At 26.5% G+C, this 23,268-nt stretch overlaps 1 protein-coding gene across 1 annotated transcript in view; it reads left to right on the forward strand.

The window, feature by feature from the left end:
- LOC129968528 (probable global transcription activator SNF2L2) overlaps positions 1-17,158 on the forward strand; it is a 96,791-nt gene extending 79,633 nt beyond the window's left edge. The window contains exons 3-4 of the transcript XR_008784422.1: positions 14,230-14,377; positions 16,344-17,158. The gene's annotated coding sequence lies outside the window, so the exon portion shown is untranslated. The remainder of the gene's footprint in view (positions 1-14,229; positions 14,378-16,343) is intronic.
- Positions 17,159-23,268: the final 6,110 nt, after the last annotated feature.

Below are 23,268 nucleotides of genomic sequence, written 5' to 3' on the forward strand. Positions count from 1 at the left end.
CAAATAGGATATAAAATAAAATAATAAAAACTCCGAAGCCATCTAAGTTTCTTTTTTATGGAATTCGATATCGTGAACTTTTGAGCAGAGCAAACAATGAATTTGCGTTTATTATAGTTATAAAACTACCTCTGGTAATTTGATGTTAAATTTTGCTACGTAAGAAACTTTAGCCGAAAACGATAAGAAATGATATTTATCTGCAACATTAACTTTTTTGCTTTTAGTTTTTAAAGTAGAATTTAAAAAGATCGTAAAATTTGCTATTATATATAAATGCATAGCGAAGCAGATGATAATGAACGTAAATTTATAGGATTTTGCATGTTTTTCAATCATAAATCTTCTTGAATTAGACGGCAAGAGGACCAGGAAGATTTAAAAAATAAACTTGGTGTAAAGTTTGCAATGAAATTTTTTAAAACTTAATGCAATATTAATTAATGTTAAACTCATTTTCAATATGCGAAAATCCTTTAAAAAAATCTTAATCTGTTTTTTGCTACAATTTGTGTGTAGACAAAAGAGTTAATTAATAATAAACTCTATTATATACATATCATAAAACATTTTTTCACTGTCATAAAGCATTTTGATTTAATCTGGGGGTAGAATTATTAATATTAATTAATCGAAATAATAAGAAGCATAAATAATACAAAATAAAAAAATAAAAATGACATAAACGAAACTGAGCTTTTTAAATTGTGGCCTGGTTTAGATATTGTTAAGCTGACTGAAGTTGATCTGACTGTTCCAATTTTAAATCAAAAACAAAGAAATGCGATGCTATAATGCATAATGTTATATCTGATTTTATTTTTTCAATTCTCTTGATGGTACTGGAAAAAAAGTTTTTAATCAATTCGTTATTCGCCACAATTAAGAATGAATTGCCATTACTGCCTTAGATCCTTCATGTTGCCTTGATTGAAGGGACAAGATGGAGCATTCTGCTTTCAACCTAATCATTCCATGTCAGCTGTTTGCCGTGTCTAAATAGAATGGCAAGGCCAAGGTGCTTCGTGTGAATGCATTGCGGTTCACAAAAGATGTATTGAATTTTTTCTCTAAACGTAACGCACTAAAGCACTAGAGTTTACAACCATATTACATGTGAATTTACAACACTTTTGACTGTGGGATTTTAGGTTATAGTACTACTTGGGATACTTGTTCACCTATTTTAAGGTCACTTTTATGCACTTGTTTTATTTGCTTGTTTGTGCTCAATTTTATGCATCTTCCCAAACTGTGCAATGGTTTCAGCCATATGGTACATTATCGAAGTCACGTACGTTACCTTATCGAAATAGTTACTTTATTGTTAACTATTATGTTATTAAAGCCCAGAATAGCACAAGTATCAACAAAAAAGAAACTTTTATTCCCAAAATTTATATGATCCCTTTTGACAGCCAACTTGTATTCAATCATCTAGATCATAATACTACCACCGTAAATGAGACACATGATACTTGAACACAAATACATGGCACCATAGTACAGGAACATGGTATCATGGCACCATAGTGCAGGCATATGGTATCATGGCATATGGTACAAGCTGATGTGGATCTGAAAACTGAATATTTCACCCCTGGCTAGCTATACTTAAGACTTATTTACTTAACCTGATAGTTTGGTTACCTGATTGGTTTACTTCACAGATGGTCATCCTTCTACAAAAGAAGAAAACCAGAGATGTTACATATAGGGAAGACGTCATTAAAATTTTAAAAATTAAAGAAAGTCGAGTGATGCTAATATTATGTGACTAAGTGGAAGAAGTCAAATTTACCAGACCGTTAAAATATAAATATTATTAAATGAATTATATATGTCTTAAAGCACTATTTTGACTCATTTCTGAAAAGAGTAAAAATAACGATCCGGAGGGAGAGGTTTATATTTCAGCTTTTCTAATCAATTTAATATTGCATTTAGAACAAATACTAAATGGGTGAGTTCTACACTTTGTAGTAGTATAATTTCAATGTCTGTAAGTTTATAGCATAATTTTTTGACAATTTCGCAATTTTTTGTTTATGTGAGCTTTTTGAGACAGAACGACTGACATCAAAATTCTACACTAGGAAATCTACTGCCAGTATAATATGAGATAGAATGATCACTTTACTACAGTTGAATTGCTTTTCACAACTTTAGTTTCTCATTTCACTTTGCCATTTTTAAATGCAAATTCATTGTTTAATCATCATCATCTTTTGTTGGTAGAGAAGAAATATAACTTTTAGACTGAACAATCTTAATATGAAACATTGATTTTCTTAAAGAAAAAAACTTACATTTACAGATGCAGGCGTGTTATGAGAATGTTTCAGGAAATAACTGTTATTTCTTAGAAGAAAATATTTTATTCTATTTATTAATAATAAAAGTGCACAAACTATTCTTATTTTTATTGCAAGAGAGCTCCATGTAAATGTCCATGGATAGCCTGAAGGAAGTAAAAATAACTTAGAATCAAATTATTACAAAGATTTCAATAATAAAAAAATCTAAATATTAAAAAATAAATATTTGGGTATTAAACTCTTTTTAATATATTTTTATAAAACAACTTTTGTCACAATTCATTTGCATAGAATTCTTTAGTAAGCTATAATGTTGTAAAAAGAGCATTTTAAATTTTATAACTGTTTTTAGCCATTTAACCATAAATAAAATTTGTTTTTTTTTTTATTACAAATATTCATCTTAAAATAAAATTAAATTGCCAAATATATTTATTTGTGTAGCAAGTTCAATTTAAAAAGGTGAATTTTCAAAAACACCATCTGACGAATCAAAATTTTTTTTTTCCATTTAGGATTTAGAAACACGCTTATATAAAAAAATATCATGGATTTAATTATAATGATATATCGATTTAGAAGCATTGAAAATTGTATTTGCTTCACGTTACTCTGTATTCAAGTCTTAAAACTTTCTATAGTATTCAAATTTTTATTTTCTGCTTTTCTTTAGTCATTCAAATGTTTTGAAATTTTATTGACAAATAATATCCTTTTAAAATTCTTATTTTATTCCAAAGGAAAATTACTTTCAACTTCAGAATTTTTTTCATTTGCTATTTACCCAACTGGCGTGAAAAACAAGAAGATTAATTCGAGATCGTGACAGGCTTAGTTTTCTTTTATTTTTAACTAAATTTCCATTCAAATCATTATTTTTTTTAAACCAACTACGAAGAAAAGTGTGTTTTTGCTTTCAAAGGGAATTGAATTAATTATTTCAGGCTCTCAATAGATTTTAAAATTCAAGAAGAGAGTCTACCTAGAAGAAATTATTTTTTCACCACATGCGTTACGAATTGTTTTTCTTTTTGTAGATCTAAAAAAAATCAGAATGAAATGTTCCGCGGTGTTAATTTTTTTAAAATCAGTTTTTCAGTAAAGTTTTAGAATTCAGTTGGAATTCTACTTGATATTTTTTTTTACAATTTTATATTTGACTAAACAAATAATTTAAAGATTTCTTTATATATTTGTTGCTTCCATGTTTTATCAATTGCTGATATTTTCTGACAAAGGCTATTTAACGTATAATCTATCTAATTTAATGTGTAATCTCTACACGTAATTATTTAGATGATCTGAAAAAAAGATTTTAAATTTTCTTGACCCTTATTTATTAGTAAATTTGCCAATGAAAGTCAGTTTCATTTTATACTAGTTGCCTTTGACGAATATTTTGTTCCCCAAGAATATTGGTTGTATTTGATCTCAATTAAATCTCTTATGCATAAATTCATTTTTTATAATTTCCCCAAAGAAATTCTAAGTTAGTATCTATTAGTAATCAAAAATATATTCATATTATTTTAAGTCATACAATTGCTTTCTTTATTGAGTAAGTGAACTCTTCTAATGACAGTAAGTCGCATGACGTTACTGTACTATTAAAAACGTTAATTTTCCAGCTAATATATCTTTTATTGCATATTGTTTTCGTGGTACTGTAACTTCACTTTCTTAAATCTCATTGATACTGCTAAGATAATAGAAAGAATTTTTCTACACTAGCTTTCAGTAACGAAAGAAAATTGCACGTTTCAATATTTGTTGATATAATGGAAACGGTCTGAATTTCATCGCAACAATGAGAAAAACAATATAAAAAGCTTATCAAAAATGGTTAATATTTATGTATAAATTAGAATGCAATTAAATTTATATGATTAAAAGAAGTTTTTTGAATTTTAATAAGGTCTAAAATCGGTTATGTACAATATTATTTCTCACTTACTTTATAATTAATTAAAAGTTTCTAAAATATCATGCTTCAAATTTTAATTTTGACGATTTTTTTCAAACTATTTCATTATTTAGATATCTATAGAATTTAACGTTAGATAAAAAGATAGTTAAATCTGTTAATATAAATTTAGCAACTATATATATATATATATATATATATATATATATATATATATATATATATATATATATATATATATATATATATATATATATATATATATATATATTTAAGATATATTTGATTTGGCATTGCTTTCAAATTTGAAATACAAATGAGAAAGTCATAAAATAGTTTATAAAATTCTTTCAAACATTGCTTTATTTGTAGAATTAAATTTATTTCTTGAATACAATCTGGAAAATTCTATTTAAGGCGACAATAAGGTACAAAATATTTCCTTTTGTATTTGTCAAAATAGAATAAGTTCGTAAAATAGTTCAAGAAATTCTTTTAAACAATTCATTATTTGCAGAATTAAATTTAGTTCTTGAATACAATTTGAAAAAAAAATCATTTTAAAACGAAGATAAGGTAGAGAATATCTAGTTCTTTTGTTTACACTTTGTATTATTTGTCAAAATACTGAAATGGTAAACAACTAAAGGTAAATATATGGTCCATTCCAAACAATGAAATTGCAGAATCTGATTAAATAAAGCATGAACGAAATAGAAAGGGAATAGGTTCACAATTCAAAAGTTTAAACTGTTTGCAAAACATAAAATATTTTAATAATTGCATATGGAAAAAATTACATTACGTAAATTAGTAAATATTCTCGAATTTCCTTGGCGTTAAATACATTAATCTCCAATTGACGCATTCTTTATATTATATTTTTGATGCATTTCTTTCAAAAGAATTTTTAAAATACATTTTTAGAATTTGGATAGAAAAATAAGAAATAAGAGAATTGTTTTTCTTCGTATTATCAAGTACTTTTTAGAAAAACTAAAGGGTAATGAACCAAACGTTATATTATTTATTTCTGAATTCTCATTTCTTTCCTTTATGTCTATGTTATGATATACATAAAAAAACTATGAAAAAAAAACATTAAGAGAAATTCTAATTTAAATTATATCCGAGCACAATGAATTTTTCTTATTTATTGAATGAAAGGCGAAAGAAATTTTGGATTTTTCTGGAGAGATTCAATTCAAAATTTCATAGAAATCTATAAATATGGTACAAAATCAATTTAAATATTAAAGTTATTAAGCAAATTTCATTTTTCTAAATTGTTATGCTTTTGAATTATAATATCCATATGCATGCAAAAGTAGAGATCGACGGAGGTCAACCTTCTGACAAATTTAATACTAAGTTACACTTTTGATGTTAATATCTGCATCCAATTTTGTCCGTCTAGCTCTGCTCATTCTGAAGTTACCCGGCCAATTTATATTCGGACAGCCGAAGAGACAAACTTCCGTTCTATGGATTTTGTTTAAAATTTGATGATAATATACAAATTTGGAATAAAGATCATATTTCAAATTTCATCAGCTTAGCTGAAAACGTTTTTGATTTATCAAACTCAACGACGGATAGCTTGATAAATCAAAACGATGGTTTTTGGATTGAGAATTATCTGAAATATGGAGATTTATCAAAATCTCGAGTTCGGTTTTTTTGATTATTACAATATTTTTTTTATGTACTTCGGATACTACAAGGAATTAAAAATGCTAAGAAATTATCATTAAAATATTTAATATTTGTTTTAATAATTAAATTTTTTTCAATGATATTTGTAAAATTTCCGTCTGTTAATTTCATGCTTTTTATCAAACCAAGAAGCAATTAGTACTCATATTATTTATTATTTGAATAATGTCTTTTCTTATCCTTAAAAAAAACCTAAATTTATTTTTAGAATAAATTAAAATTGAAAAAAAATTCTTCTTGAATAAAAGTATGAAATGCCGAAGTAACAACTTCATTTTTTTATTCTTTAAAGACTTTTATTTCAATGTTATTAGAACAAGATCATAATAAAAATGAAATAGTGTTTCATGCTTTATCCCCAGACTTAGTATCTGTTTATTATTACAAAGAAAATGCTTAGTTGGACGATATATTTATTTTCGTTGACAAATTATGTTTTTTTTATTTCTAATTATCAGTGCAACAGTTTTGATTAACACTTTTTTACAGATTTAACGAAAATAATTGTGCAGATTGTAATAATTCTAAAATATCGACAGCTATCTTTTTTTATTAGACAGTTAATCAGAAGTTTTAAAGACAATGGTAAATGCTTTTTTTAAGAAAGAATCGCTATTTATGGAAATAGTAACTAAATATTAACTGCAATAAGAGATTTATTGTATCTTTTACCCGTTCGAATAAATTTTATTCGAATAAAATGTACCCTTTTATAATTGAAAAATAGAATTTTATTATAAAGCGCATTAAAAATACAAAATGCATTTATCCACCTGGAATAAGTAAGTACAGGGTGTCCCACAAGGTATGCATCGTTTAATATTTACAGATTCGGATATAGCATATTAAGACGAGTATTTTGATGTATAACATGTGGGTAATTAGATTATGACGCCATATTCGGGACGCCATATTCCCTTTAGCCAGAAGTTCTTTGCATGCTTATAAGCTCTTATCTTTTAGCAAATTAAATGAGCTGCTAAATAAATTAGTCTTTAAATTTTACTAATATGTTTATATTAGTAAATTATTATATTTAATATATAATAAAGCTGACAAAAGTAATAGATAGGCGAATTGATGGAATTCCGAATAAAAATATACATTGCCTATATGTTGAATCAATGTCATTAACGTATATTGAATTAATAATAAATAAGCGAAGTAAAACACAAAAAAGTTGCAAAGTTTAAGAAACAGTCGATAATCTATAATTCTTACGGTTTATATTCGATTGTATTCGAATATAAACCGTAGTTCTGTTTGCAGTATTTTGGTGCTGAGTGTACGAATTCATAGTTTTAGTTCTTCATTTTCATAGTGTTGATTCTGTAATCACTGTATTAAAAAATGTGACTTTTTCCAAAAACTGTATGATTAATCGCCTATATAAATTATATTATTATAAAATGGCAAAAGTAAAGTTACAAATATTAAAAAATCGTTTAAAGTTGCACCAATTCATCAGGACGATAAAAAAAAAAAAGGCTCACAGCCTACAGTATTTACCCTCCCCCCAACCCCGATTTCAAAACGTCAACAATTACGTAATAAAAGTGATGGTTAGTTACAGTAAAAAGACTTCCAGTATACATGCATACTACTTATTCAACGACATATCATACACACGACTTTCGTGTTCGCAGAACAATGCCAGATAGTAGCCTCTGTATTCTATCAAAAGTATCTTTATCTTTCTTTTTTATTTAAAGTTATCTTTTTTTATCTTTATTTTATTTATTTAATTTTTCAACAATGGTAGATTAAGATATTTTGTGGCTCTAGGAAATGCACATTAAGAGGTACCTATTGAAAAAATTTGGTCAATTCAGACGCAAATTTCATTGCATTTTTTTATTGAGTTAAAATTCTGAAGTTGAATTTTAAATTAATTAATTTAATTTATTTATTTATTTGCAACATTTTCTCAAAATTTATTTGATATTATTAATTTATTTATTATAACTCATGAATGCAATAATTAAGTAAAGTAATGAAACAGATAGAAAATAATATTTCATAATAATATATATTAATATAATAATATATTTCACAATAATAATATATATTAATATAATAATATATTTCACAATAATAATATATATTAATATAATAATATATTTCACAATAATAATATATATTAATATAATAATATATTTCACAATAATAATATATATTAATATAATAATATATTTCACAATAATATATTTTATATATAATAATATTTCACAAATTGTTCATTTTATCCTGATTTCTTTATTTCACAGAGAGATAAATTTTACAAATATTTTACAATTTCAAAAATGTGAATATTAAAAACTTAATTGACAGATTTTCTAATACTATTTTATAATCAACTTGCATGCGGCTGCCTTTTAGTCCAGTTACTCCAGGCATTTGGCTTAGTATGCTTAGCCGGAAATTTGTCATTATTCTGAAACTGACAATTATTGATGTTGAACTTTTCTTTCATAATCCATTGAATTTTATCATGTTTTTTTTAACAAAAATAAAAACAGCGCTTCTTTTCTCTATGTATTTATTAATGCTTGGGTAAATAAATATGCTCAAAGCAAGTAATTAAGTACCATTGGTCTTTTCAAAGTGTTATAATACCTTATCATGCCATGTACTCAAAAGAAATATAAAACATTCAAATAAATAAATATTCTCAAAGAAAATAATTGAGCACCAATAATCTTTTCTAGGTGTTACAATACTTCCTCATGTTATGTAATCGAAAGAAGTCTAAAATTTACAAACAAATAAATATGTTCAAAGCAAATAATTAAGTACCATTAGTCTTTTTTTTTCAAGGTGTTACAATACTTCCTCATGTCATGTAATCGAAAGAAGTCTAAAACTTACAAATAAATAAATATGCTCAAATCAAGTAATTAAGTACCAATAATCTTTTCTAGGTGTTACAATACGTCCTCATGTCATGTAATTGAAAGATGTCTAAAATTTGCAAATAAATAAATATGTTCAAAGCAAATAATTAAGCGCCAATAATCTTTTCAAGGTGTTACAATACTTCCTCATTTCATGTAATCAAAAGAAGTCTAAAACATGCTAATAAATAAATATGTTCAAAGCAAATAATTAAGTATCAATACTCTTTTCAAGGTGTCGTGATACTTCCTCATGTCATGTAATCGAAAGAAGTCTGAAACACAATAATCTAGGTTATCTTGGAAACTAAATGGAGTTTGAATGGCTGGTTTCCCCCCTTAATTTTCGTTCTTTTATCAATTCTTATTTTCAATTTTTTTAATGGTTTTTATCAGCTTAATGATGGTTTTTGTCCTTGTGCAACCCTCATTGTCCTTCATATTATTTCCCCCGAGCCGGTGGGAAAGAAATTATTATTATTATTATTTTCTTGTACTAATGTTTCTGCAATAAACAACGGCTTATTTGCGTCCCTCCAAGGTTCCATGCTGAATAAATTTGCTGAACCTTGCCGCAAAGTGTTTGTCTTTTCTTCTAAAATTAATTAATTTATTTATCTGCATACATTTATCAATTCACGCTTGGAATGCTGCATTGTCGTATCATTGGGCTTTCACATATTTTCCTTATTATTTCTCATTTAGAATACGATGTTAAAAGTGTGATATTTAATTAATTTTTAATTTGAAAGAAAACAAGATTTCTTTATTTCTTCCATTGAATAAACATTTGCAAGAATTTTCAATATGTAATCTTCTTTTTTGTTCTTGATTTATTGTTGCTTAGTTTATTTCCTTTGTGAATATTTCTTTCAATTATTTTGTCTGCGATACAATTAATTAAAAACAAGTGCAATTGTTCTACTTTTTCTCACATACCACAATTTCGCGCTTATTTGATATGAAGGCCATATATCAAACATATTAATTGATCTTATTGTGTTTTTGAGTTATTAAGTTTACATATATTCGAAAGAATATTCAACAAGTTAGAGGCTTTGATGCAAAATTTGACAGAGATCCATAAGTCTGATGATAAAATCCTATGACACATTTATTCAAGATTTTAGGCATATATACAGGTTTGGAATAAAGACACAATACCCATTTTCAAGTCTAACTCGATTCTTGTTTGTTTTCATAAATAGACATTAATACAAACATGATTTTTTTTCAAATGAAATCATTATAAAAAGAGGAAAAAGAGTCTCTGGGTAGAACTTTTATAGATTTCAATATTATTTTCTTTACTTTTTTCATATTTAAGAAAGCAAAAGAAACGATAAAACTAATCACTAATATTGATAAAAGATCCTTTAAAGAGTCCGCCTACATGTTTATATAAAAAAGGCTTAAAACTTCGTTATAAACTTCAACAACATTGATTGCTTTGTGTTTACTCACGAGGACGTTACCTTAAATGATGTAAAAAACAATTTTGTTTTTCAAATATACAGGAGACTTATTTCTAAATATAGAAATATTGCAATCTATTTCAGGAATAACGAAAACGTTTGGGAACCTACAAATAAACAAGTCCCCTTTTCACATTAGAATGACTCCAAATAGATAGAATCTTATTGAGTTAAACTTTCTCAAGACCGAAAACCATTCGTCAGAAAAATACCATAATGTACATTTTTTTCTTTTTATAATCCAAAATATTAAGCAAATATTTTTGCTTTGATGCTGTTTCACTTTTACAATCAGATATTAAGGCAAACATGTCTTTTTTCAATTCAAATCGTTGTAAAAAGAGGAAATCAATTGATGTCTTTGGGTAGAACTCATATAGATATATTTGAAGATCTTACATATCTATTTAGATATAGATCTTATAGCTGTATTTTTTATAGATGTATAGACAACTATTATACTGCACAACATATACAAACACAATTACATCAATTCAGAAAATTAAAAGATAAAAATACAAATCCATCATTGTATAAAAATTAATTCATGTTATGAAAAAGAAAGGTTTATTATCTTAAACAAGGAATATAATGCTCTCTCATAAAATTGATTATTATGAAATCTTAAAGTTTCCATGATTCCCAAACATGATTTTAAAATGAAATTTTAAAGAGATATCTCCTCAAAATTTATTATTTTCAAATATTAGACTTCTATTTATCCAAAATATATTTAGTAATAGCTATGCGCGATAAAAAGAGTGCGCCATGAAAACGACGAATAAAATTAATTGCAAATGAAGATACATCAGACATGTTACAGATTATATGAAAGAAAAAAAAACTAAAGATTGCATATGATCTGCATAAGTGACATAAAAATGTATCGAAGGAGTTTTAGAAAGAAATACCTTTGACGTTAAAAATGCACTTTAAGCTATTTTTTTTAGTGAGAAAAACATTAAAATTATTTAAGAAGAAAGCGTTCAAAGAATGAGTAAAATCCTATTTCGTAAATGCCTTCAATATTTCACTAGCTAACATTCGTTTTTTGAAGATGGATACCTTTTCTAGTATTTACATCTTATTTATCGCAAAACGGGCACAATAAAATACACACATATATCAAAATTTTAAATCCCAAAACGATCTTCAAAACAAATGGGTAAATAATTACTTTAAGTAAAAGGAAAAAGATTGAATCTATGCGATAAAGAAAATTATGTCGATGAATATTTCAGGAAATACAAAATTCACCCCAGTTCTTTCGCCTTTTAAAAGCATTTTTAATGTATTTTAAGAATCCTCTTGGAACACAAAAATTCCCCTCCTTTTATTTTATCGAGCTATAGAAATCTCATTATAAGACTTATTTAGCTTGATATCATTAAGAAAACTTTCAATAACAACATTCGTGAATTTATAAAGTTCCTTTTTTAAATCATATGATTCTTGGAACGTATTTGGAAGTCCCTGCTGAAGCAATTCAAAGAACCAATAAGAGAACTCAAAATTCAGACGATAAAATAAATGAAACACTTTAATAATTCTGCTGGTTGAAAATTGTCATGGAATGGATACGAAATTAAGATAAATTTAAAGTATAACCTTAAGGGAAGAAACTTTCCACCTTTTGATCATAAAATTGCAAGTTAGAAATAATAAGTTTAGCAAAATTTATCCAATGATTTGATTGAATGAAAGCTAATAAAAATATTTGGGTAAAAGATTTTTAATTCCTTAATTACTGTAGCAAATTGTGACAGAAACATTTTTTAAAAACCTAATGGAATTCTGATTTTTCAGAAGTTGCAATTAGAACTTTTAAACGAAAGAATTTAAAATATAGAGAAAAAAAAATGAAGAACGAAAAACGAAAAACATTTTTATTCCATTTTCTTTCAAGTAAAGTATGCTGAGAATTTGAAAAAAAAAGAAAAGAAAATATAAATATAATGATTAACTAAACGAATTTAATTTGTTTTATGGCAAGAGGTTCCTTTTTCTTTATTTTCTTTGAAGCAGTTTTAGAAATGTTCTTTTTTATTTATTCACAGTACAAATGTTCCCTACAGGGGATTTGACATTGGAGAAACCTTCTACAAATCAAAAAATATGTATTAAACAAATTGAAAAAAATGTATAAAAATTGAATACATGAAACATGTATCAGCTTTAATTTGTGTGTTTAAACTCTGCTGCAAATGGGTTATTTCTAAAGAGGCAATTTAGTTGGTGTGAAAACTGCATGATAAATCTATATCACATGTCAGATAACATCTCTCTTCTCTTATGAAATTTGGTGGATTTTTAGAATGAATTGGAGTTCTGGATGGGTCAAACATAAATAAATATAGCATATTTTGGTAATGAAAGACTACATTTAGAAATGAATAAGTAATATTTATATATGATGATAACATATAGTTTAGCATATTAATTAATGCTAAACTACGTTTTACTCTGCATTCCATTTCTAAACTGAAAGAATTATTAGAAATTCTATAAAATTTATCTTCTTGATTTTCCATATAGAAATCAAATGTTTATTCGTTTTTATTTAAAATCATTTGAAATTTATTTTACCTTCCTGACCTGTCCATTATGTACACAATTTGTTCTAATGAAAAAATTAATGTATTCGGTATCTGAAATTTTACACGACATCCTAATAATACACTAGTAGAATTATTTAATTTTTTTAATTGAACATTAAAAAAGTAAACAATTAGAAAAAAACTGACGTTCTTGTTTAATAAAATAAAATAAACATACGCATTTTATATGGAAATCCAGAAGACCTTAGCATAATATTCTAAATTTGAAATATTTTTCAGTTTTCATTCCAATTAATTAAAAGTACAATGGATTCAGGATTGCAGAAGTACTCTTATCTTTGAAAACTAAAGAAATGTTAATAGCTACAATGTAATAAACAACCATCTCGTAGTATTCTAAAAAAAAGAAAAAAAAAGGTGAATTATGTCATTCTAGGATAGATGCTATAATTATTGCGATAATTTAAAAACCATTTTTTTTTAACTTACTGAAATATTTCAGGGTAATACACATTGTATAAAATCATTCGTGCGCAATTTATACAATCAAAAGCTAAGAAAAAAAAAACCCTATGATAATTATATTTTAGGAAAATTAGATCATACTTGCAGAAACTGCAACTATTGCTGTTAGGATCGGATTAGAGTGCGAAAAAATATTCTTTTATCAAGTGCCACTACAAATTAGATTATTTTTTCACTTACACATAAAAAACACACACCTCGAACCATTTATTTTTATGAATGGAATACGAACAATGCTTTTTCCATCACTGTCGTGGTTGCATATCGTCAGCTCACTGGTCTGAACTGGAGTGAAATGAAACTTTTTGCTTCTGTGCACGAATACCCCATTTTCTGCTATTGAACAGAAAAACCTAAAATGAATTTAATGACTCAGATTGAAATTTTTTTTTACATATACGATATCTCTTCGAATTTTAGGAACGATTGTTCTCGCTACATTTACCTGCTGGCGCATTTGTTGGTCGAATTTAATGTAAAATGAACCTCCCCCCCCTCCAAACAAAAATTTTATGCTATTTTTTTTCTTTAAAATATAACACATTTCTTATCGTTTGTAATTTTTTCTTTTAAACTTAGAAACGAAAAAATTACAATCTCATTCGTTTGAAAAAATGTTAAAACAGAGAATTTTTGTGATTGAAAATACAATTCATTCATTCGTTTGATTTGAAAAATATTTATTTAAATTCTGGTCAAATTTTCACTGATCTTAGAAATTTATAGATTGCTTGTTATTTTAATTCTATAAACTCTATTTTTAATTTATGTGAATTTCCTAATTCGGAATTGTTTTTTATTAGATAGTAATTGTTCTAGCCATAAGACGGACAGCTCTGGTCAGATAATAATGATGCCAATTTCAAAGCTGAAAGTTACAGAGCCGAAGATCGTTTACTACTTAGATAGCAGCTGGATGCTTTTAACTTTAGTTCTGGAATGGTGCATAAAGGAATGTTTACTTCAGGTAAGGATTTTTATTTTCATGCAGGTGTGGACAATTTAACTCTAAAAATGCAAAGTTAATTCCAATAGGAAGCTTCAGTTAAAGTAAAGAAGATTCGTATTTGAATGGGGCATGCTTTAAAAATATATTTTATTAAAAATCGAAAGAAACTTTGACATTATTTCACTTCCAAGAAAAACAAATTGCTTTCACTATTTTCTTCATCTACTGTTTCTCCTTAAACTGTGAAAACTGTTAAAAGTTAAGATTGGGACAGTTTTACTTTTAATACTTTAATTCAATTTCCACTCAGATCAATGTTTTTATAAATATGTTGCGAAAAAAAAGTGTTTTCAGATAGCATTAAATTAGTTCAGGTTAGCATTACATTTTAAGATTCATGAGGAATTCTTTTTTTATTACATGCGCCTTGGATTATTTTCTTTTAATAGATTTAAAAAAAAAAATCAGAGGCGAATGTTTCAACAGTACATAATTATTTATTGCATTTGTCACATGAAAGGATTTAAAAATTTAATAACATTTTTTATTGTTTAATTATTTAACGTCTTCTGTTTATCGAAAAAAAATTATTAAGGAGATATTAATTCTATTTGCTCATTTGACATTAGGTATATTAAATAAGAATATTTTTTCTTTAAACAGCAAATAAAATTTACAGACTATTTTCAAGGAAATTTTACAAAAAAAAAAATCCTATCGAAATTCTTTAAAAGCATATCTTTTTTTGTTTTTCTAGGCTCTGATAAAAAAAAAACAACCGTCGCAGCAAATTTTATTTTACACAGTACACACACTCTAACTATCACCAAGCAACTAATTTCTATATTGTTAGAAAAAGGCATATAAGTTTTGCTGGAAAATATTTTAAATATCGTGAACAATTTTATTTTTTAAGTCAGTAAATATATTTAAGAAAAAAAAAGGAAAACTTGTTGTTTATTCAATACTTAAATCGTATTTATTAAAACATTCTTGAAGTTATTCTTACAAACATTTAAAGAAAATAGTTTAACATTTTTGAGAAAATATTGACTGAATTCTGCAGCTCTAAATACCGCAATTTCACACGCCTTTAAACTACTTCTATAACATTCTCAAGAAATATCATCCCAGATCTGTTATTTTGAGTAAACATTTGAGTGGTCTAAATAATGAAATCCAAAGTATCGTAATCTTATCAATTTTAGATGATGAACAGGGTATCGTTTTAATTCAAAATATTAGTGTGATAAAAACATATTATTAAAAAGGACTAGAAGCAGGAGACCATGCAAAAATTTAGAATTAGTACTTTTTAGCAGTTCATTTATAGACTTAAACACAATAAAAAGTAACTCTTTTTTTATTAAACGAATTTTTCCATCTTGAAATTGTATTCTCTTTTGGATTAGAAATTAATGAGACGCGATTGAAGGGGTGCATTTATAAATATTTAATTTTTAAAGTGAAAATAAATATTTTTTATTCCTATGTTATTTTTATACTTATATTTTGAGGATAATAACTTAGCAATATATATTTTTGTATTTTGATAGAATTTGCATTAAATTATCTTTACTAAAGAAGAATATGTATCTGTGCTTATGCTGGTACACTATAGGATGGGCTGTATGACTTTGAATTACCAAATTGTATTTTTATGAACTTTGATGGTTAGAAATGTACTGCTTTTTAAAAATTTGATCTTAACTTTTAGTAATTAAAGATTAAGTGAGATATAGGAGTTTTTTTTTTCGTGAAAATATTAAAAAGATTGTTTCACAAAACTCATTTTTATATTATTTTAAAATGGAAAACATTATTTTTTTTTAATGATACCAATTAAATTGTGGTATAAATTTTCATGAATTTTGCTATTTTTTTAAAAAAAAATATTTGTTTATTTTTCCAAGAATGTATTTGTATTAAAATTACATTTTTATATTAGAATATAAATATTTAATTGTGTTTCTTTCTTTTATAGCTATAATCCAATGAAAAAGAATTATATTTAACATCTGTGTTTGCTTGATACGATGATTAAGAAAGTGAAGTTACATATACTATTGCCCAAGGGGGAAGACAGAGGAACCAAAGTGCTAGATATTTAAAAGCGCTATCATAATGTTACGAAATTTCCCGGGGGTTCGTTTGGATAGTGAGAGTTGTATGGTGTAAAGTACGCACAATCAGCAGGCGGCAGTAGAAAATAAAACAACGACGTTTAGGACAGCACAAAGACGACAACTATATACAGCACAGAAGACGATTATCTTCAGCCGAGACGTGCAGCATACAACAGTATACACAGCAGCTCTACTCCGTCGCTGCTCCTCTAGTCCCTGGATGACGAGTTCTTCACCGTCGTTTCCGACTCCACTGGTCCACGACTCAATTCACCGTCCGTTCACCACTGCTGGGTCACGACTCAATTCACCACGCCGACTCTGGTTCACTCTAATCTTCTCTGTCGCTTTCGACTTCTCCTCAATTCACCGCTTCTCGGCAGCTGCGGGTGCTTCCTTTTATAGGTCTCAGGAGGCGGGGCTAGAAGCCTCTCAGCTAATCAGGAACGTTCAAGGCGTAACTCCGTTCCTACTGGACGAATCAGGAAAATTCCCGATGTTTCGGGTATAATCTATTTTGGCACCAAAGTCGCCAAATTCGTCGCCAAGTCGCTAAATGGTCGCCAAGTTTGTCGCTAAGCTCTGGGACCTTCTATGGAACCGACTATGCTGGGAAGCCGCATCACAGATTCGTAACAATATCATAATTGTTGACTCTATTACGATGGTTCATAAGCACAATAAATACAGCATGTGCAAAGCTATTAAAATAATGGGGTTGTAATGTATACCACAATCTGATAGAAATAAAATTTTAAGGTAATAATGATTGTCAATATTATGTATAAGAGATGTAATACAATTAAACGAAACTAATATACACTGCGAACTAGCTAGTCCCAAAGTTTATTAGCATAATAATAATAAAATAAGAGATTAAAAACTGGTATTTATCTATTGAAGAGAAATTGTCCCTTATTCTCGTTTTTTAATCATTTTTTTACTCAAAATACCTCATTTTTAGTTTCGCTTTTTTATGCGATATCAGAACATTTCTAATAATTTACATGAAAGAAAGAGGCTACCATTATGTACTAATTAATAAAATACTGATAAAAGTTAAATAATTAATAAAATACTGATAGAAGTTAAATAATTAATAAAATACTGATAAAAGTTAAAATTGTTTGAAAAATTAATATAAAACTTCGATAGTTTTGTAAAATTTTTTTTATTTCTAATAAAAATTCCAGTTTTATGCAAAAAATCCCATGTGAATTGGAAATTGATTTTTTGCTTTATTTTTGAAATTCGATATCAGCAAATATTAAATAATAAAAACTAAGTACGTGCTCAACAAAACAGTATAATATCTAACAACATAAAGCAAAGAAGACGAATAAATTCAGAAATAAAAGAAAATTCACCTATCTGAAAAAAAAAAAAAATGTGAAACATCTTACTACTTTCATGGTGAAAGAACTACTTTTCTCAAACTAATAAAATTTCCCTGAATTCTCTTGGAGTCAAATTCATTAATCCACATCCGTCGAAATCTCTATTTTATTTCTCTTCTTTTTTATTCCGAGAAAAACTCTTTTAGTGGAAAACAAATTTTAAGAATTCCAGAGAGAGGGAACTACTTTGCTTCTTAATATGTTTTCGCAGTTTTCAGAAAATTAAAGAATAACAAATGATCAGGTAGATCTACTTTATTTTAATTATTACGGTATTTTCCAATTCTTACTTTTATTTTATTTTATGAATGATTAAAAAAATAAATTGCTTTTGGAAATTTTAATTTAAAATTTAATTGTAACTTAACCAGTTTTTAGATTTATTGTCATAATAATTACGAAATTTTATAACTAACTACAGAATTATAAAAACTATGGAACCTTATGGTATAAAATTCAAAAACATTAAACTTTTATTTTATAAATGTAACATCATTTATTCAGTAGAATTTTAAGATTGAGAAACTAGTTCAAAACACATTTTTAAGGTATATATGGCTATAGAAAACACTATATACAGGTAATCGTATTTTCATGTAGAATTATCAGTATTAGTAGTAAATTAAGTATACACAAAACAACTCTTTCAGAAATCAATACCAAAGCGGAAAATCACTGGTACACAACTGTACGAATAGAAAGCGCCGTAGGTAAACATTCAAAATAGGTTACCGTAGGCCAACATTCAAAATACGTCACCATTGGTCAACATTCAAAATAAGTTACCATAGGTCCACTTTTAAAATAGGCCACCATAGGTTAAAAAAAAAAAGATTACGTTCAAACACTTGATTCTCCAGACTCGGTTACTGTTTCTTGTCTTGACACCAACTTTTTTTATAATTCCTATGATTTTAGAACTCAAATCTGAATAGAGATATCATGATGATTCTCGAATATTCAAGATCCTTCATTTTTGTCGAAAAAATCGCTAATTACTTTGCCGAAAAATATTCTCCAAGGCCGGGAATCTTAGATCCATCGTATATTCACACCTTCCTTTAGTTATAGAATTCTTTATTTAGTTAATTTATAATTATATTTAGTTTATTATTATTATTATATTAATATTATAATTATTATTTATTATTATTATAATTATTATAATTATTATTTATTATTATTATTATTATTATAATTATTATTTATTATTATTATTATTATATTATTATAATATTATTATTGTAATTTAGTTACATAATTATATTAGTTATATTATATATTCCCCATCCTTCAGTTATCCTTATATTCACCACCTGTAAAGTTTATCCTGGTCGTGAAATCAACTGCGGAATAAAACAGTTTACAAACTCTTAACATTATGATTCGCTTCCTGTATTGTATAAATGCTTCTTTGTCAATAGATCAAACTTAGTAATGGACTTTTCCTTCATTTCTTGATGTGCTAGAATTTTCAATTTTTACACTTGGCGTATAATTGATTAAAATATACTAATATACATTTCAAAAGGTAATTAATAAAAATATATTACTTTAATTGAATTTTTTCCTTTTACATGAGTGATGACACATAGTGGTGAATATAAAAAAATGCTCTTTAAGATTCCATTATAATGACTTCTCTTGAGCGGATATCGCTCAAGGTTGTATTTATATTTTGTTAATTGAGTGTAAAGGATATTTATATAGCTTTATTTTTCAAGACTATTAAGTTTTCATTTATCATGGTGACATAGTGACAGTCATAATTAAAAAAAGTATTTTTTTGGACTTGCATAGAATTCTAAAATGTTAAAATTCATTAAAATTTAGAAGCCAATTTTTTTATGCTTATAATTCCTTTTCTCCTAGTATGCTTTTTAGCATAAGTTAAGAATACTTTTTGGGTTCAAAGTAGGAAAAGCTAATCGGAGCATTTTCTTTAAACCAGAAAATTCGATTTTTGAATTATCTGAAACATATTTTTATATTAGTGGAATTTACTATTCTTCTCATGTGTTCGAAGAAAAGAACTCGATATTTATAAATAGAATGCTATTTAGTATTAAGGATAATTATACCAACTAATATCCGAATACTTTGCTTTGACTAAAAATATTAATAATTTCAGATATAACACACTGATTAATGCAGAATGTAAAAAATTCATTAAAAATTTGTTTCTTTTAAATTATTGTATCGAAAACTCTTCAAAGGATTCATCAGCATGAATTTAAGTCTTGTTTCTTTTGCGTAAGCTTTTGATGTGTGAACAAGACTATAATTAAGTTTATCCCTATATGCGTTTTCATGCTGTACATCAATGCGCTGCACGTATTGGAAAGCGAAAGCACCGAGTGTATTCAATAAAGTTTACTTTCGTAAACAATAAAATGGGCTGTTTTAATTAGTCATTATAAAGGAAGGCTAGAAATTAATTAAAGTTCAAAATTCACTACTTCCGCCACACAAAAAAAAAGAATAAGAAGAATTTTTAGATAAAAAAAAATAAAAGCCTTCTAAAAGTAAAATAATTTAAAATTCATTAAAATCTATCATCAAAAAATTATTTTTACATTATTTATTAAAAGAATATTAATAAAGAAGTAGTTTAAATTACTTTACTATACTTGAATAAAAAAATATTGAATAAATAAGTCTTTAGAGATTTCTTATATATGAATAAAGTGTGAATTTTTTTAAATAAAACTAAATGTACAAAAATATAATTAAACAAGATAAATTTAATTAAAAATTTCAGAAGGGCTTATCATGAAATAGATTTAAAAGAAAAAGCAAAAGTTTATAATATAAGTATTTTCACATATTATAAAATTATAAAATTTTTTGATTGGTTAAATGCAGATTTAAAATAATGTTTGAGATTCTCTTAGTGGAATTAACAATAATTGAAAGATTTCTATCAAGATTTAATCTTTGAAGTCAATTCATCATAAATTTGAAATCAGATGAGAAAATCGTTTGCAATTATACTTCAGAAACTGGGTGGAACTATGGATAATTTATAAAAAGCTAACTAATGTTTTTGATTGCTTAGGTAAAAAAATAAAAAAAATAATGACGAAATAAATTATCAAATACCATGAAGATTTGATAGCATCTTATAAATAAAAGAGAGGATAAATTGTATTTAAATTAGAAATTCTAAAAAAAAGTAGTATTTAATTAAAAAATTATACGGCTTTCGATAGTGCAAGCAGATGGAAAACTTAAAAAATGAATTTGCACGTCTTAATTAATTATTTCCCGCTTTATTTAATACAATGTAAGTCTTTAATAAATCACATTTTTTCAAAAAGGCCTACTGGAAACTCTATCTAGCACTATTAATACAATTAATTTATTTAGATAAGTTTACAGAAACTTACAGATATATATCTGTAAGTTGCTCATATGAGCTTCCTAATCTAAAGTTGAAAGCATTTAAATCGTTGTATAGGAAATGAAATAGTTGGTCGGTTAAAGAAAGAGCAGTAAATAATATAGAAATTATACAACGAAATTTTCTAAAAAAATTTTACAGGCTCATTCTATAATATATTAGTTTTGCCTAGTTAGCGATTGAGATGTAGGAATGGCATGACGTCCGACGAACCTATTTTGATGAGTCAAGAAAGGGATATAAATCAATGCTTGAGAGCTTTGTTTACATTTTGATCCCTCTAAACAAGAAATTAAGGATATATTATTAATGAGAAGTGTGCTCTGAATCCAACATGATCATATTTTATATAATTTATATTAACTATGATTTATATTAAATATATATTACTTTATGAACAAATGATAATATATATGATCATATTTAATATCACTTCATTTCTCTGCGAAAATATCTTTATTCTATATTTTTCTCTCTTGGTTAATGCATTCGCCTATCTGTGGTTTAAAGTCGGCCTTCAATTCGTCAGAGTTACTTATAATATAAACCATGTTTTAATTAACTTTCAATTCGAAATTAATTTCAACTTATTTCTGTGAATGCTCTTGAATTTGTTTTGTCTTCTAATTTTTTTAATATAGTATAGATTTAAACTTGCTTCTGTTGTTTTGTTTTCCTTTAATATTAAAAATAAACAGTTACAGTTAAACGTACAGTTCAATAACGGATGAAATAAACATAAAGTTTTTCTTGTGCTCCTTGGATAATTCTGAGAAAAAACAACAGTTAAAAGAATTAAAATTATAATTCTAAATCTACATTTAAAATTGTGAATTGATGAAGATTTACAACATTCCATGAAGTATCCAATTTTGGGATTTTTCTTATATTTAGAATTTAGCTTATATACAAGGTCGTAAACCTCGCTTGAAAATTCAAATTTTTACAACTCTGAGAGCCCGTAACTCCCGAATCATTTAGAGTAGCAACGTGAAACTCATATCGATAAGTGCTTTTCGGCGAGTACTATCCAACTATACGAGTAAATACAATGTAACTTGAATTTGTAAATTTCGAGACCCAATCGCGGACCCTATCCAGACCAGAGTTTTGGTAAAAATGTCGTTCGACTTTATTCATAGAGACGAATGTTTAGACTTGTCGCACTCGTCTCTACATTGCATAGAATTCGAGATATAACAACTTTCGGTCTGACCGGAAGTTGGCGTCATCGACTTCCCGAGACCCATAGGAACTCTATGGTATTGATCCGACATTGGTTTGACCAATATTAAGCAAAACCCGTACTGCGCATGCGCAATGGATCCAATTTTTTTTTTTGGACTTAGAGGACCCTCGGAGTTACTTCTAAGTGAAAACCCTATGTCTCTAACATATGTAATTTATGAGATATAACGAAAACCATCTGCACATGCGCAGTAGATGAATCCATGTGGGGGATTCTTCTATAGCTCCGAGAAGATTACTATGGTGAAAACCCCGTGTCTAACAGCAGGTCAAACTTTTAGAAACGCATCTGATTTCAAAGAAGCATACATAATAATAATGCAATACTGGTAAAAGCAGATGAAACAGATGAAGATGAATATTGCCATTTATGCTTTATTCATTGCCTACGCGATTTCGAGCTTCAATTATTCGTTGTCTTCAATTATTCAAAACCCCGTGTTCTCACATGATAAAAAAGGAAAAATATGAAACAACGAAGAGTTTTTTTGTTTTGTTTTTAGTAACTTTTTGAATTTATTTTTATTTTCAGATTTCATTGTTATTACGAGATTTTTTAAAAATAAATTTACAACATTTAATCAATATTTATTGTATAAGAATACTTGTTGAAATATCAAATTTAATGAATAATAAGTTACAGAATAATATTATCAATAATCAACTGTTTTTTAAAGAAAATAGTAAGTGCCATCTACATGACTAAACATGGAATAAATCAACAGTTGTTTGAAC

This window comes from Argiope bruennichi, chromosome 5, assembly GCF_947563725.1.
Source record: "Argiope bruennichi chromosome 5, qqArgBrue1.1, whole genome shotgun sequence".
Taxonomy (NCBI): domain Eukaryota; kingdom Metazoa; phylum Arthropoda; class Arachnida; order Araneae; family Araneidae; genus Argiope; species Argiope bruennichi.